Raw genomic sequence first — 17048 nt, 5'->3', positions numbered from 1 at the left:
GTGTGATGTGATTTTGGTGAGAAACACACTATTATTTTTGTAACATCTCTTTTCGGTGTTGCACTTTGCAGACATCCTGTGCACTCGTCCAGTTGTATACAGAGACCACATTATTTGTGTCCAGCCTGGAGGACAGCCTGTATTGACTAAAGTAAGTGTTGCCCATTAGTCCACCTGACTGGAGAGAGGTGGTGTGTGATTTAAGAAGGTTTCTGCCTGTGACTTATTGATCCTGGAAATTGAATCTGTGAGTAAACACTTTCTGCTGTGAAGGGAAACTAACTGCCTACAGATGGAACTCAGAAGGTCTTATCTTATTAACGACGGTAAGCAGACTGAATTTCTATATAACCTCTGAATGTTGCATAATAAAGAGCAGGAGTGAATCCAGTAGATTGTTAAGATGTCAAGATAAATCGGCCCCATATGTTTGCTGGGAATTGAAACAGTGCAACAGATAGGCAGTGTTGTCTTCATGATGTCTCCTTAACATCTCATTACATTACATTTCATTTAATCCATCATAATCCAAAGTGACTTCCAAGGCAAGCCAACCTTGAGGGTTCAAACCCTGAACGTCTCATGTTTGCAGAAAACTGTTTTATTAAAGACAAGAGAGGCTGCAGGTTTCAACAGCCACCTGAGAATTAGAGATCAGCTAATCTGTTTACTGTGTACTGTTATCAGCGGTTTCAATGTCAGACAACCGCTGTGAACATGGTCTGTGTTTGAGTTGTGTCTTTAACCTACTTTCAGATATAGATGAAGAAGAGTGGAGTCTGAGTATACGGAACACACCTCCACCTCTGAACACGTCAGAAGTTTGGTGAAAACTTGGTAAAATCACTCGTCCACTTCCTTGCACTCATCATGTGATCAGTTATCATGTCAGAAAAACAACATCTGCTCACATATCAAACCAACTCTTAGCCAGGTAAGCGTGGTGTGTTAGCAGCATCTTGTAACAGCCAACAACACATGTAGGAACCGTTTGCGAACTTTGAAAGGGAACAGAAATAAGCATGAACTTTGGACTGTGAGCAGAGCAATGGGCTGTAAAAGCTGAGCTGACTCCAGTGCTAGATTACTGATTAATGTTATCTGCCTGTGATGATACTCAGTCATCCAGACTTCATGGTATATCTAAGTGCTAGAAAACAGGTCAACTGACTTGGTTGCTTTCCTCCAGGTTACCTGAGAGGCTGGACCCACCTTTGGTTGTTGGTTTCCTCTATCAGAGCTGCTTGAGCCACACCTGCCCTGCGTGTCTTAACCCTCCTCCTCTCTCTTCAGAGATGTTTTTTCTAGTTTAACGTAGATGGCTTCCTTCCTCCTCTCTCTTCTTCAAAACATCTGTTCTTCCACAAAATGTGACTTTGTTGTCTTCAAATGAACGTCCATTGTCCTTTTTTTTGGGATGTAGGCAGACTGCTGAGTCCTTGACCTGGAGTCACCAGCTCTCCTGTGCTGTGCCATGCTAATGAAGAGGTTGTTTAGTTTCCTCAATGTACAGGTCTGAGCATTCCTCAATACATTCAACTGCATGTACCACGTTGTTTTGTCTTTGGGGTGACCAGCAGACAGTTAGGAACTGAAGAAGTCTCTTTGGATGATGATGAAATGTTCTCATGAAACTCCAAATCCAAGTCCAGTTTACCTATTTTTAGCAACTTGATATTAATGTTACCACTCACCGAAAATTAAGAAAGACAGACTTTTATTAGACAGCAGCAGTAATGTTGACAGGTCCCTGCTGTTCTGTGCGGGTTAGCAGCTGAGTCCTCTTTGTTTCCAGATGTCTCCTCTTTTTTGGATTTAAAATCATCTCCAGCCGGATCTCAGTGAGGTGACTGCAGCTCAAGGGAAACTGCCAACCTTGCCAACATGAATTTGAGTAAGCAAACATTTGGAGGCTGTGCCTTGTTGGTAAAGTTAAGGCCACACTGCTCCTCGTCACCTTGGCAGTTCTGCCTCTCTTCTCTCTCTGTCACTTATTAGCTGTTTTGTAGACATGTCCTGTGGAGGATTCCGGAGAATTAGACCTGAATTTCTCTGCAGTTTTCTTTCATACACATGCACAACCTAGCAGGAGATTCTCCGCCAGACATCGTTTCACAACAATCACAAATTCTGAGGGAGCTATGAGGGGGGCAGGCAGAGGCAGGATGTGACGTATTAATCCCTCTGCGGAGATCACATGATTTTGTTTACAGCACATTCGCACTGCTGTCGGCTCTTATCACAACAAACACTTATGACATCTTTGTCGGTGACAGAACTTTTTCACCCAGAGATATTGGTTTTCTTTTTGTTTTATTAATTTTTACCATCTGCATAATTGATCAGCGTCAGCAGAATTCTGACAGGCTGCACTTTCAGTCACATTTCCTAGCAGTTGTAAATCAAAGAAACACAATACAAAACCTGAATATATGGGCTGCCCAGAATAATCCCACTATGGCAGCACTGGTGTAGCTCCACCTTAACAGATGGCACTACTCAGCTTTTCATTTTAGGATGACTATTTGGGCTGGATACTGTTACAATACCTACAATAATCTCACTCCAGAAACAGTCTTGGGACATTTTTCCAGCGGGTTTAAAACATTGAGATTAGGCTGTAAGGAGTGTGGAGATGCGAGACGTTTTTTAGTGTCCGGACAAGCAGCGGCCTGATAAAGCGGCGCCGGATTACGCTCGCACTGAGGTGCCGGGTTCGCGCCATAGCTCTGATGCTGTGAATGAGACTGTGAGTGCGGTGGCTGGTTGACAGCCTGGCACAAGGACTCAGCGGCTCAGAGCCCGTTTAAGAAGCTACATGCATCTGAGGCTGCAGAGAACTCCTGCAGCTCTGAGTGTCCAGTTGCTGCACAGTCACAGATAAAAGAACAACAACAGAAAGCAGCTTCCTCAGATGCAGAGATCACACTGTGAACAGCTATGAGGGTCAGAGTCTGTCAATCAGTCAGGTTTCTTGTGAAAGAGAGCTGATTAAATCTCTAATTAGAGATTTTCTTTGATTGTGTAAAAAAAATAAAAAGTTATTTATTAATCTTTTTGTATGGTTTTGCATTTGGTGGATGATGTGAAAAAGGGTTGTTTCCGGTAATGTACAATAAAAAGATTCTGAAAATCTCCTCTCCTCTCCTCTCCTCCTCTCGTCTCTGCCTCCTCTCCTCTCCCTCCTCCTCTCGCCCTCTGCCTCTCTCCTCTCCTCCTCCCTCTCCCTCCTCCTCTCCCTCTCCCTCTCCTCTCCTCTCCTCTCGCCTCCTCTCCTCGCTCCCCTCTCCTCCTCTCCCCTCCTGCCTCGCCTCCTCCCTCTCGTCTCCCTCTCCTCTCCTCTCCTCTCCCTCTCCTCTCCCTCTCCCTCCTCCTCTCCTCTCCTCTCCCCCTCTCCTCCCTCTCCCTCCTCTCCTCTCCCTCTCCTCTCAGTTATTGACTGTGTCAACATGTCAACCAAGTTTAACTAAGATGAAAACTCTTTGTCTACTCCTTCACAGATATTTTTGGTCAAAGTCTTCTGTGTGAATACGCTGACTTGTCGTCCAACTGAGTATCAGATAGGGAATGAATGCTGTCCTCTTTGTCCATCTGGTAAGATCCTGAATGAGAAGAATAGCATTGAATGGTTTTTTAAATGTTTTAGCTTCTTCTGTTGTAAGTAGTAATAATTAAAGTGCAGCACATGTTACAATGTTACGTTATAACCTGCACTTTACCCTCAAGATGATTTGTCTTTGTTCAACAGAAACATTTCATGAGATTAAATAGTTTCTTTTCAAAGCAGGAAATCGTGTTAAAACACACTGCACGAGTTCAGGAGGACTGTCTGTTTGCCCTGTGGGAATGTACACCCTTCATGAATCTTCCTACTGACTTAAATAAAGCATTCTGGGTACCTACCTGTGATCCAGGTAGATTTCTGTACTGATATTTACTGTAGGTTTAAAGGGCCCATATTGTGCAAAATACATTTTCTGGTCTTTTACTATCTGTAGTTACTTGAAGGGGGTCAGTAGGAACCCTCAAAGTATGAAAACAGTCACTCCGCTGACTTTTTCACTCAGTCCATTCTAAGAAATGTGTTATTGAAATGTTGCGTTTCGTACTTCCTCTCCGTATGATGTCATCATGAATCGCACTCTTTCTCAGCCCCACCTAGCCGGTACCAGTCCAGCCTCCGGTCACTTGGTCTTAGGGTACAAATACCTCAAATTAAACTTGTAGTGTAAATATGGTCCTTTAAATCAGTAAGGAGGCATGTTACCGCAAGGCTTACAGTGGTGAGCTGAGATGGAGCTGAGCTGTTCTGGATGATGTTTTTTACAGTGTCACTGCAAAAGCAGTCTGTTTAGAATAGTTTTCGCAATAATAATGGATCCTCTGCGTGCCTTACAGATTCCCGGGTCTGAAGATCTACACTGGCAGCATTAGCAACAACGGATTCACCAGTGAACTCTGAAAGGATTCTACTGTATAGAACCCATAGAGAACCACCACTTGTGCAGCACAGAACACAAACAATGTCAATCGTAGGCAGTACATCAAAACACAGAGGTGCGTTTTCAATGCTGACTTTAAGATTTAAGTTTTCAACTGTAAAAGCTATGAAGACCACAGAGCAGGTTATTTGAGCTATTCAGTCGCAATTGTGAATCATTTAGATGATATGTAAATTGTTATTGTTTCGTAAGTTGTTCATCTAATTACTTCACACAGCATCTGTATTATGAATTGTCAAACTGCAGGTGAAAGTCGTAACACATAGTTCATTTTGATGATTTAATGGTTTTAATTTCACATTGGACTGAAGAAGATATTCTGATTATCTGATCTCCGCTGAAATAAAAAGTCATAGAATCACTCAGGAATTTGTCTTCAACGTAAAAAGCGCAATGTTTGTTGGCAATGGGTTAAGTACCGAGTGAATAACAGTATATATTTCTAAAAGTGCTGGGAACTTGGGTCTGAATATTCAGAAATAGTGATAAATCATATATATATAAACTACACACGAGAACAGTAACAAACAATCTAATGAAAATATTGACTACTTCACTGTAGAGTCAATATTTTCAACCGTACTCTTGATAAACCAGGTAGGATGAACATGGGAAGTTTTCTAACTTACCTGCACTATAGACACTCGTTTATAAAAAGCTCTGTACACAAAGTCCAGCACAAACAATACAAAGGACAGTATATTGCAAAGAACTGTTTTAGAGTGACTCACTAATATCACAAGGAATAATTCTGAAGTTGCACACAATTTGGGCTACAGACGCCCATATATGGGTCTGTGCATGTATTTGCATGTATTGCATTGTTATTTGTGGGACTACAGCTGACCCCAGTGAATCAAGCGGATGTGCAACTTCGAATGTGTCTTTAGTCATGTGGCTGTCCAACAGAGGCAAAGATGTAATGACACCTCTATCTTAGAAAACTCACATTGTTTCAGCCGAGGAGTGGTGACATGTCTCATCATGGGTTAGATCTACAGATTTCGTGTCCATTTAGGAAAAGTTCATCAAAACAGTGACAAAAGTAGATGGACAGACAAAATCTTCCATCTAACAAGATGACGGTTTGGAGTTGGAAACAAATCAAAATCCCATCTTCCTGTGCAACTGTGATATTAATAGTAATAATAACTTTCTCAAAAGAGAGAGAGCTGAGTGAAAGCCTGACAAAATTAACACACTGACAATTTTGAAAACAGCATAATATATACGTGTTACTTCAAATTTGTATTATTCATATTTTATTCTTAATACATTTTTGCCCATGCACTGCTTTCCGTGCTGCTGCGTTGACTGGGAAATGGAGGATTATTAAAGGCACATCTTATCTGGACTCAAGTCTTATCTTTTACACATTACTCAAACCAGTGCGTGCCAAACAAACATATATATAAAAACAAATAATAAATATAATATAAAAGACGAGTGATCCAGTGATCCAGGTGTGATGAGATAAAAGAATGTAAAATAGTTTCTGTATCTTTGAAATGTAAATATAGAAGAACAGAATTTGGGTCAATGTTCCTTAGTTTATAGAATCCTGTTTGTAAGTTTAGTGCATGCTGCTCTACATCATCACACCTCATAAAAGGAGAGATCAGAACAAGAATAATGCACAGATTAAACATTAATGCGATCAAATATTTTTTTACCTTGGAAATAAGACAGGTCTGATGTCAAATACCACTTTGCTATATAATCATAATATGATGTGTACACTAGTAATCAGTGTATAGTTTGTGTTTGTACAGGAACACCTCGCAGACTGCTCTGACTGCAGCGTTGGAACATTTTCTAACGTGGACGCCAGACGCTTGTCAACCACACACAGTAAGTAAAGAGTCTCACCAGACATGGACGTGCTCTGGTTTCTTACACTTGCAGTGAATCTGTGGTGCCGCTTACACGGTCCTGGTGAAAATGTCCTCTGTCATTCCAGATGAATCACTAAACCTTCGCTGATGCAACCAGGAAACAGCTCAACTGACGCTGAATGTGGAAATGACAGTTCAAATAACTCAGCAGTTGTAATCATCTTTCCACTGGTTGCCGGGTCTTTGGTGTTTGGATTAGTCGCCTTGTTTTTATGGGAAAAGATATCGCTCAGGTACGTGATGTGTGTGGTAAGTTGTTGTTCTCATGGATGATAAGACTCATCAAGTCATGATGTCGTTGATTAAGAGATTTTTCATTTGTTTTGTTTCGTTACAGGAAATAACATATGCATCCTCTTTCCACAACGGTATGTTCGTTACTCTTTTCACAGTAAAGTGTTCTGACTTCTGTGTATATATATGTGATGCTTGATGACAATACTTGGTTGATGAATAATTTTATTATTTTATTTAATATTTCAGGAAAAGGAAACACAACTGGAGGAGAATCTGTGACGATGATGGGAGTGAAGTATACAGAGACAGCAGCTATTCACATCTTAAATATTCATTAGTTGAGGACTGTCTAGAGCCGCTCAGACATGACCAAGGAGGATGTCTACAGAATTAACCAGACTCTCGGGCTGTGTTTGTCTTCTTTACGCAGCAGGAGATTCTCCTTCAAGCAGGACCTGCTCAGGTGAGGGGTGGTGCAACAGTCAGAGGCAGGATGTAATATATCATTCTAAGGCTGCTGGAGATCAAAGGATTTTATTTACATCACATCGACACCGGGTCGGGTTTATCACCAAAAAGCCTTTGGTGTCGTCTTCAGTGTCTTCTGCAAGGCACTGCTGCTTTTATGCAGAGAGAGATTTGTTGTCTTTTTTTCCTTTTTTACATTTTTGCAACTGTAACATATTTGAGTTTCATCAATATACCCACTGGCCACGGGTGAATCCTGCTGTATTGACACATTAGTTAGAGTTTTAGAGAGAAAACTCCGGAGAAAGTCCTGAGGCTCTCACTCTGACTTTTGCATTTCTCACATACAGCCTCTCTGGAGACTGTCAGGAGATTATCTGGAGTTTAGTGCAGCATGTCTGAAAGTGGCTTAAGATTCTCTGTAGTCTGTTCACATGTACAAGAGGTTTCCATTTTAATTCCACATATTTCTCCTCAGCAAAGAGATAAACCTGCAGAGAACCAGTAGACTGTTTGTTCATTCTGCAGAGTGAATGTGCCTAGAATCCAGGTATAATCCCAATGGGTTCTGAAAAGTACATTGTCTTTGTAGGGTACAAATAAAAACCACTGCTTTGTTACAAAGGCAATACAGCTCATCGTCTCACAGATGTCACTGCACCACAAAACTACAGTCGGGCTGGGAATAAGGGGAAACTTGGAGCGCCTCCTACCCCTACCCCTGTTTTTGAGGGTTATCTTGCCTTTGAAACGTATCACAAGTGGGTTAGTGGTTGAAATCTTCCCTTCAAATTGGGACCACGCTTTCAAAACCCGACACTTCATTAGTAGTTGTTGATGTAAACTAATCCAACAAAAAGTTTTGCCGGGGATGTCATTGTAATAACATTGTTGAGATCTTTGTAATAAAACTAATGCTATTGTTTGCAGTTACTAAACTGACAAACCTATAATATCCTAATAAATATCTCTTTGCTAATGCAGGTGAATCAATGACATTTGCCATTCATCCAATTGAAATTGAAAAGCTTGGATGCTCTATTATTTCAATGCCATAATCAAAAAGCACACAGCTTCAGGCTGCTAGGCAGTGGTCATTGTATGCAACTCCTGCCAGAGGCTTTGTTATTAGAGGGTTGTTTCCGTATTTATGAAGCTGTACATATCTTCACGCCAGTTAAGTGGAAGCAATCTTTGACTATTATTAGGAAAATACATAAGAAATAGCTAGTGTCGTATTTTTATCTTTATAAAATGTGTGTTTGAGTAAAGATTCTGTGTTTCACCTGTAAAAAGTTAAGTGTGTTTGAAACATAGATGTCTCTTTTAAACAGTACACAGTGTAACATCAGATATCTAGTGCAAATGGATAAAAACAGTATGCATGCACACAGAAGAAGATCTGATGTAGTACCAGAGTCTGGTTCGTAGTATTATCTGTTACTAAGCAACCAACTACATAGTATTTGTGTTTTCAGGGGCTCTTTTAATCTCAAAATGTTTTTCTACCATTTTGCTGCGGTTTCTGGGATGAAATATTTAAATGTTAGTTCACCTGACACCTTCAGATATAGGCGACTTAACTATAGTTAAAGTTTTAAAGTAAAGAACTTGTTTCACCGATTATTATATTTTTTATTAAGCTCTATCACAGATCATTAATACTGAAGCAGCCGTAAGCAAGCAGGTGAAGCTACAGCAGAAATACATTATTAATAGTTGTATATAGCGATAAATAGATATATTGTGAGAGCTTCTTTCTTTGACTATTAAAGCATTTGAGAAAAGCTTTTAATAACCTCAGACATTTGAAATAACTACATTTATTTTTCAGAAACGAAATATTTTCTAAAACTACTGGTTTGGTTTTTAACAATGTGTTTTAACAGCTTATTATAATATCTGCTGTTTAAAATCTGTCAGTCATATGTAATGGAGAATAAAATAATAATTCTATATATCAGAGAAGTATGAAGTAACAAAGTGAAACACAAAAGGTCAAGTGCTTACATGATGTCAAATAAATATTCTGAGATTTATGTTACTTTGTGGGACATTGAGTAGTGTAAACTGTCCAGTCTGCAGAGGAGGAGCATTGCGTTATCTTGACGTACATATGCTCTTTTCTCTTAAGGTCTACAAGGCTAACTCTAGCCAGGTTTTGATAAGCCATGTCATTTTCATGCATGCAGCCCAGAATAATTCATTGTAGAAAAGAGGATAAATGTCCCTAAAAGACACAAAACCTGTGAGGTGTGTTTTTCCAGCAGAGCAACAGATAATCATTAAGCTTGATGAAGAATTCAAACTCTATTCATCAAGAAAGGAATGATTAGTCCCACTAACAAGAAGCAAAGGAGATGTCATGGCAGAAAATATCTGACTTTCTTACAAAGATGAGGATTATACAAAATCATCATGATAAAAATAAACTTGAGGAGTGGGAGTGAACCCACAGACAGAGAAGAGAGAAGGAAGATTCTTAGCACTGGATCTAACAAGTGAGCAAAATGTCACAGAATAGAAGCGGCAGAATTTGATTACAAACTAATGTTTTTCACAGGTGATGTTAATCTTCTCCACAGCCCACATTGTTTTCATAGTTTGTTTTAATAAATGAACTGTCAGATCCACAAGACTGAGAATATTAAACTGTATAATATGAGTGTGAGTCTGGAGCTCCACTGAGCGGACCAGGGGTCTCATTTATAAAACAATGCTTGGGATTCATACTAAAAGTGTGCGTGCGCACAAACGCCGGAAATGGCGTACGCAAAAGAAAATTCCGTTTATTAAACCTTGCGCACGCACACCTGAACGCAATGTTCACTTTATAAATCACAGTCCACCGTGTGGGAAACGTCTGCACTTAGACCTGCCTTATACCCGCCTCCATGCTTCACTTCCAACCATAAAATGGTCAATGCAAAGCACGCCGCGAATATTAAATTGAGGTTGTTGACCAATGGTTTGAACTTGACATCGAGGTGTTTGCTAGTGAGGTGGAGATGAAGAGTGATTTTATGGGACAGCAGTGATGTCAATAATGTGGTGAAAATACAATTGATGACTGTTGCTGCTGTGCTAATTACAGTGAGTGAGAGTACGATAGAAAGAACGGAGCCTGAAGAAAGATCCAATCTGAAAGGAGGCAAAAATAAAACCACCTTCAGAATTTGGAGGCAACTTGCTGTATTGTCTGTTTGTGTTTTAACTATCCAAAACTGCAGGATTATTAAATTCAGAGACAGCTGTGATGTCCTCAATCTATAGAATTTAACAGAATTATTATATGTCGGTTTGTACTGGGATGGTTCGGTTCGCTTGGTCGATCTGTGATACTGACTAGTTCAGCACAAAGATCACAGATCAATAGAATCTATATCAGCTGATCAGACATCGCTGAACCCTCACTTCCTCCTCATCCTTCCATTCACGTGCACACATCACGCAGAATCACGCACCAGTGTCACGGCGGTATTTATTTATTTAGAGCAACCGGACCTGGATCCTAACCTCCTCTCTGGGATATTATTTGGAAAGTTTCTTCATTTCTTGTAAGTGATCTCCAGTGCGCTCTGTGCGCCTGATGGCACAGTCACGTTCACTGCAGTGATTTGATGATACACGCACACTGTTAGAAGATATTGTTAAAAACTGTTCATGACTCGGCTCTGTAACTCCACTGTTTAATGGAATCTGAACGTAATTTGCTGTAAGTTGTTTTATATGTTTTTCAATTAAAAGGTTCTTATGGAACAGATATGTCGCTAGCGAGTACAATCTTAAAGCTGTTGGTTTTAATGTAAAATGATGAAGTGGGATCAATAATCGTTTCCAGTTCACCACCTCCCGCCTGCACCGCCACTTTCCCGTCTCTCCAAAATTTTCATTTACGGCTGGGAGTTTGTAAATACGAAATGTTCCTGTCAAGTTTGTTTTATAATTACATTACATTTATATTTAGTTGACGCTTTTATCCAAAGCGACTTGGCCAATAAGTGCATTTAACCATGAGGGTACAAACCCAGAACAACAAGAATCAAGAAAGTACTATTTTTCAAGAAAACCAAACCACAAAGTACATAAGTGGCGCAAATAAGTGCTACTGAATTGTTAGTTTAAACCTTTATTCATGTATAGTCAGAAGAGGTGTGTTTTTTAGTTTGCGGAAGATGTGTAGACTTCTGCTGTCCTGATGTCCATGGGGAGCCTGCTCCACCTGCTTAGAGCCACAGCAAACAGTTGGAGTGTTCAGCTCGCAGTGAGGGGAGCAAACAAGCCGATTGGCAGATGCAGAGTGGAGTGGACGGGTTGGGGTGTAACGCTTGACCATGTCCTGATGTAGACTGGACCCGATCCGCTCAAGGCACGGCCATACAAGTACCAATGTTTTGAAACGGATACGGACAGCCACTTCGGTAACCAGTGAAGGGAGCGGAGGAGCGGAGTAGTGAGTGAATCCTTAGGTTAAAGACCAGTCAGCTGCTGCATTCTGATGAGTTGCAGGTAGACTGCCAGAGGGGAGTTACAATAGTTCAGCGAGATGACCCAACGCTTGCATGAGAAGTGGCACACGTTTCCAGGCTCTCGCTTTTGTGCTGTGACGCAACGTTGCGTAATGAGACCCCTGGCCTCTTCATCAGCTTGGCTTCCAGTACTCGCCTAATGGCTGCGACCCCCAGGCAATGTGGATTAACCACCAGGACAATGTCTCCAATGTTCAAGTTATTCACTTCTGCTGTCCATTTCTGCCTTTCTGAGCAGCAGAAGGTATTCCTTTGTCCATCTATGCCAGAAAAGGTTGGCCATATATTGGACCTGTTTCCAGCTACGCCTGGCATAAAGGTCAGATTCCAGAAAGGATCCAGGGGGTAGAATATGTTGTGTTTTTAGCAGGAGGATGTGATTTGGAGTCAGCAGCTCTCAGTCATGTGGGTCAGAGGACACAGTAGAGAGGGAAGTTATTGAGGATTGATTCTACCTAACAGAAGATGGTTTGTAGGCCTTCATCGTCGATGGTTTGCTGATGGAGAGTGGACATCAGCACCTGATCAGACAACCCTATGAGTCTTCCTATCTAGCCACATGGTGTGACGCTGCTGGTGATTGAAACTCCACTGGAATACCATCAGGAAGTAGAGCGCCTTTGCATTTTCCTCTCTCTTTAGTGAACTCTGGGCCTTCTGAGCTCCGCCTGAGCCCCCACTAAGTTTGTACCGTTGTCTGTTCCGGCAGACTGGTCAGGCACTGCAGGATATTCCCCCTGATTCAGAGGAAGCTGCTCAATTAATTGAAGAGCATGATGTGGAGGACGACATGGAGGAAGATGAGGGCTTCGCTGATATTACAGATGATCCCACAGGGTTGGACCTGGGGGTTCTTCAGGCTTCAGCCTCAGCCTCAGCTCAGACTCCTTATCCCTCCACCATTTCATCCGGTCTTCCTTCCCCGGCACCTGGAACATCCTCACTTGCTCCTGGCACAAACACCCTGGCACTTGACACATCCTCTGTGGCTCTTTGCACTCTAGCCTCTAGTTCATCCTCTGAAGATCAAGATGATATTCAAGCTGAAGATGAAGACATGGTAAATCTAATTGTGTTCGTTTTAGAATATGTATGTAGATATGAGCATGTTTCTTCACTATTTTTGATAGCATATGTTCACATATTTTATCAATAAACAAACAAAGTATTACATCTTCTTAAACAGCAACCAGACACAGGCTGTTGATGACCAAAACCTCCTAGATACCAGCACGTGGACAGACTCCTGTTGAGTATTTGGTGGAGCTTCGGACCTTAGGACCCTCCCTTGTCTCAGCAATCACAGGCGAAAGTGCTATGTCACTGTGGGACAAGCTGGATGAAGGTGACAAGCAGCGGGTGGTTTACGTAGCACAACATCAGGAGAGACTTGTGAGGTTATCGGTCCGGTTGCTCTAAATAAATACCGCCGTGACACTGGTGCGTGATTCTGCGTGATGGATGCACGTGAATGGAAGGATGAGGAGGAAGTGAGGGTTCAGCGATGTCTGATCAGCTGATATAGATTCTATTAATCTGTGATCTTTGTGCTGAACTGAGTCCAGTATCACACAGATCGACCGACGGAACCGAACCATCCCAGTACAAACACGAGCATATAATAATAATTCTGTTAAATTCTATAGATTGAGGACATCACAGCTGTCTCTGAATTTAATTATCCTGCAGTTTTGGATGATTAAAACACAAACAGACAATACAACAGGTTCCCTCAAATTCTGAGAGGGTGTTTTTTTTGCCTCCACCTTTGAATTGGATCTTTTTTAATTTCAGGCTCCGTTCTTTCTATCGTACTCTCACTCACTGTGTTAACAGCAGCAGCAGCAGAGTATCAGTGTATTTTCTTTATTATTGACATCACTGCTGTCCCATAAAATCACTCTTCACCTCCACCTCACTAACAAACACCTCGATGTCAGTTTCAGAAAGTTTCACTTCCTCTTCTCATTGCTTGATGCCTTGAACTTGTCATGACTCACCGTGGAAACCCATTGGTCAGCAGCATCATTTAATATTCATGAGGTGCTTTGCATTGACCATTTATGGTTGAAAGTGGGCGTGTGGAGGGCGGAGTATAAGGCAGATCCAAGTACGAATGTTTCCAGGTGGACTGTGATTTGTAAAGTGAACATTGCGTTCAGGTGTGCTTGCACATGGTTTTATAAATCTGAATTTTCTTTTGCGTACGCCATTTCTGGCTTTTGTGCGCACGTACACTTTTAGTATGAATCCCACGCACTGTTTTATAAATGAGACCCCAGGTGTGGAGAGTATCACCCGTTGCATGTTAGATGTGAGTAGCTCACCTGCCCAGTGGCCTGACTGCTGTCAGATGGTGTAAAACATTTTCATTAGACTCTGCAATATTCACCCAAGCCCTGCAAAGAAGGGTAAGAGGGCTGATTCAAGGTGGTCCTTAATTTTGAGGGACTACCGTAAGATAAGGCAGCTTGTTGTTGGCAACTGCCGGGTGATGCAGGGACTGAACTTCATCTGGTGGAGGTGAATCAGAACACGCTCATCCGGTGGCATTATAACAGGCAGAAAAAGCAGGAGCTCTCTGTGCTGCTCCAGGGCACTGCATTCCCTCCAGCCCTCCCAGAATCAGATGAGCCTCTTCAGGAGGCAAGAGTGCTCCCTGCTGCACCCACGCCGGCACGACAGGAACATCAGTACCGGCTGCCGCAGAGTACAGCAGGTCAGGCCAAACAGAGGCAGATGGGATCTAGTCAGCTCCCATATAACATCAGGCCAAAGGGACCAGTGAAGAGGCTTTATATGCCAAAAACATCAATAGTGTTATATTTGTGTCTAGGCAGCTAGAAATACATTTATCAAATAGGAATAGATACAATAATTTGAATTTTTCCTTTCCTTTTTCCTTTAATGTTTCCCTTTTTCCTCCCCACTATGGTTGTTTTACACGATAATAACTGAACGAGTTATGTAGGACTGGCAAAGCCCAAGTTTAAGGTACCCTGATTATAGCAAATCCTGCTTTGTAGTACAGGACCGAGACGTTCTGCCACATTGTTCATCCTCCTTATTTCATGAGAAATATAAACCAAGCTGAGGTTCCACCAAGAATTGAATTTGGATCACAGGATTCAAAGTCCAGAGTGCTGACCATTACACCATGGAAACATGACATTGAACAGCCAAATCATTACCACCACTCCTTCAGGATTGCTGCAGATACACATTATAGACCAGGTATCCTTTTACCGAGCTGCCGCATGTCCTCCCTAATCTATTTATTTGTGTTCATCAGATAATACCGTAAATTAATTTAAGGACATAATTCATTTGCTCCACAGCCATGTGTCAGTACAATACAGGAAAGTTATCAATTCATGTCTAGAATCTGAAATGGAATACGTGATGTAGTGTAGTAATGACAAATCAGATTTGGTGGCATTCTATTGGCTGAGGAATTCAACAGACTTGTTACCCCAAACAATCTAAAAGCTGAAGTTGGAGTGCAGGAAATCTGTTCAAGCAACAAATTGTCTGAGTACAAGCGAACAGTTTGAGAACATGAGGAGCAAATGTATGCTCAAGCTGGAGCCTTTGAGTGCAAGTGCAGGGTTTTGAGTGAAAGCATTACAAAATCTGGACATCAAATCATTAAGTCCTGCTATCAAACACAAGAGCACACTCTTGAACAAAGAGATGAAAACACCTGACAACATTGGTGGTTCCATGGTGTAATGGTCAGCACTCTGGACTCTGAATCCAGCGATCCGATTTCAAATCTCGGTGGGACCTGATTTTGAGGAGACCAACAGTTGTCCAGTCCATCAGCACTTGATGACTCTGTTCAGGAAAGACGTGACATATTACCCATTGATAGATGACCTTTGATTGACTTCAGTAATGTGTCTTGTGTTGTGATTGAAATGGCCAGGCCTTTGAATGCAACAAACAACAACAAGTCTTTGGGCCAACTGTTTTCATAAGTTGGGCTTCTACAGAATTGAAATGATAGAAATATGTTAGCATACTACAAAATAACTTAAACTTAAATAGCTTTACCAGCTGATCCATGAAAGAAGCTGAAAGTTAGAACATCTTATTCATTTCCTGAATAGAGATTTTGATAATTATCCATTATATTGTAACCATCAGAGGTAGACTTAACACAAGCTATATACTACTGTAGATGTCTGTATGATGTGAAACTGCATTTTAAGAAAAATGTGTTTTATTAGTGGTGTAAAGGCAAAGTACTGCATTACCCGCAATCTTCAGGTGTAATAGCAATGTCTTTGATTGGCGGAGCTCACTGTTATAATAAATCAGGAGGAAAATAAAGTCCAAAATGGGGGAAAATAAGTCATTGGAAAGGGATCATTCGCAATGCATTCTGGGATCTGGGGTTCCTTCCCTCTCAAAATAATTGTGTACAAGGTCTTGTGTCTTAATCGTTTCCCCCCCACATCAAATGTTTTATGGTGATGATTCATCCTGCTGTGTGGACCGGTTCATGTCGGTTCATGTCGGTTCAATAACTCCCGTACGGTCCCGTTAGCATCGCCATTACTGCTGGTATCTTGCCTGCAGGCTAGCGGAGCTAAACTAACAAGCCAGGTACAGAGACACCGATACCTGCTCATCACTACTAACACATAAATAAAATACTATAGTTTACTTACCACAGAAACTGGAGCGCAGACGTCTTTAACTTCTCCGTCAGGAGAACAAGCCGAACATCAAACCGTATTATTCATCCGATATGTGAGTTAAACCTCTCCACAGACTCAGGTCCTGTTCGGTGACGGGGGTTAGCCTGTTAGCTCAGGTGAAGCTGAGCAGGCAACAGGCTAGGAGCTGGAGTCGCGAGCTAACGGTGACGTCACCTGTCCATCAAGTGATAATTATTCATAATTTCAAACCTGAAAGGTTTGAAACCTTGAACCAGGCTGTAAACAGGTTTAATTCTGCTCTAAAGTCGGGATTTTAACATGGGAGTCAACGGGAATTGACTCCTTCTTGGAGCCAGCCTCAATCGCTCAGCCCGGGATGTTGCCGCTTGGTCCGAGCACTAATTCAGACATCAGGACATTCTGACGGGGCGAATGAAATAAACCTGATTGGCAGATTCAAATGGCTCCGAATAAAGTTGACCCACTTCTGGTCCTGCACATTGAAGAACCTCATGACTGTGTGTGTGAATGATGTATGATTCAATATGATTTAAAATGTGTTGCTTAGACACAATGAGGCTTCATTTTTGCAGCAGCTTTAATTTATCTGAAGCTCGATGCAGACAACAAAACAAATGTCTCCATTCAACCAAGCTGTGATATAATAATAATAATAATAATAATAATAATAATAATAATAATAATAATAATAATAATCAACATCATCAGCATCATATTATGATGATTATT

General features: G+C 41.4%; 1 non-coding gene across 1 annotated transcript; it reads left to right on the top strand.

Moving 5' to 3' along the window:
• The first annotated feature begins 15348 nt into the window (after positions 1–15348).
• Positions 15349–15420, top strand: trnaq-cug. Its single transcript has one exon. It is a non-coding gene; the product is annotated as a tRNA-Gln (tRNA).
• The last annotated feature ends 1628 nt before the right edge of the window (positions 15421–17048 follow it).

Source organism: Hippoglossus stenolepis, chromosome 6, assembly GCF_022539355.2.
Source record: "Hippoglossus stenolepis isolate QCI-W04-F060 chromosome 6, HSTE1.2, whole genome shotgun sequence".
In the NCBI taxonomy this organism is placed as follows: Eukaryota; Metazoa; Chordata; class Actinopteri; order Pleuronectiformes; family Pleuronectidae; genus Hippoglossus; species Hippoglossus stenolepis.
Note: the sequence above shows the minus strand (reverse complement) of the source record. Positions and strands in the feature narration are given on the sequence as shown.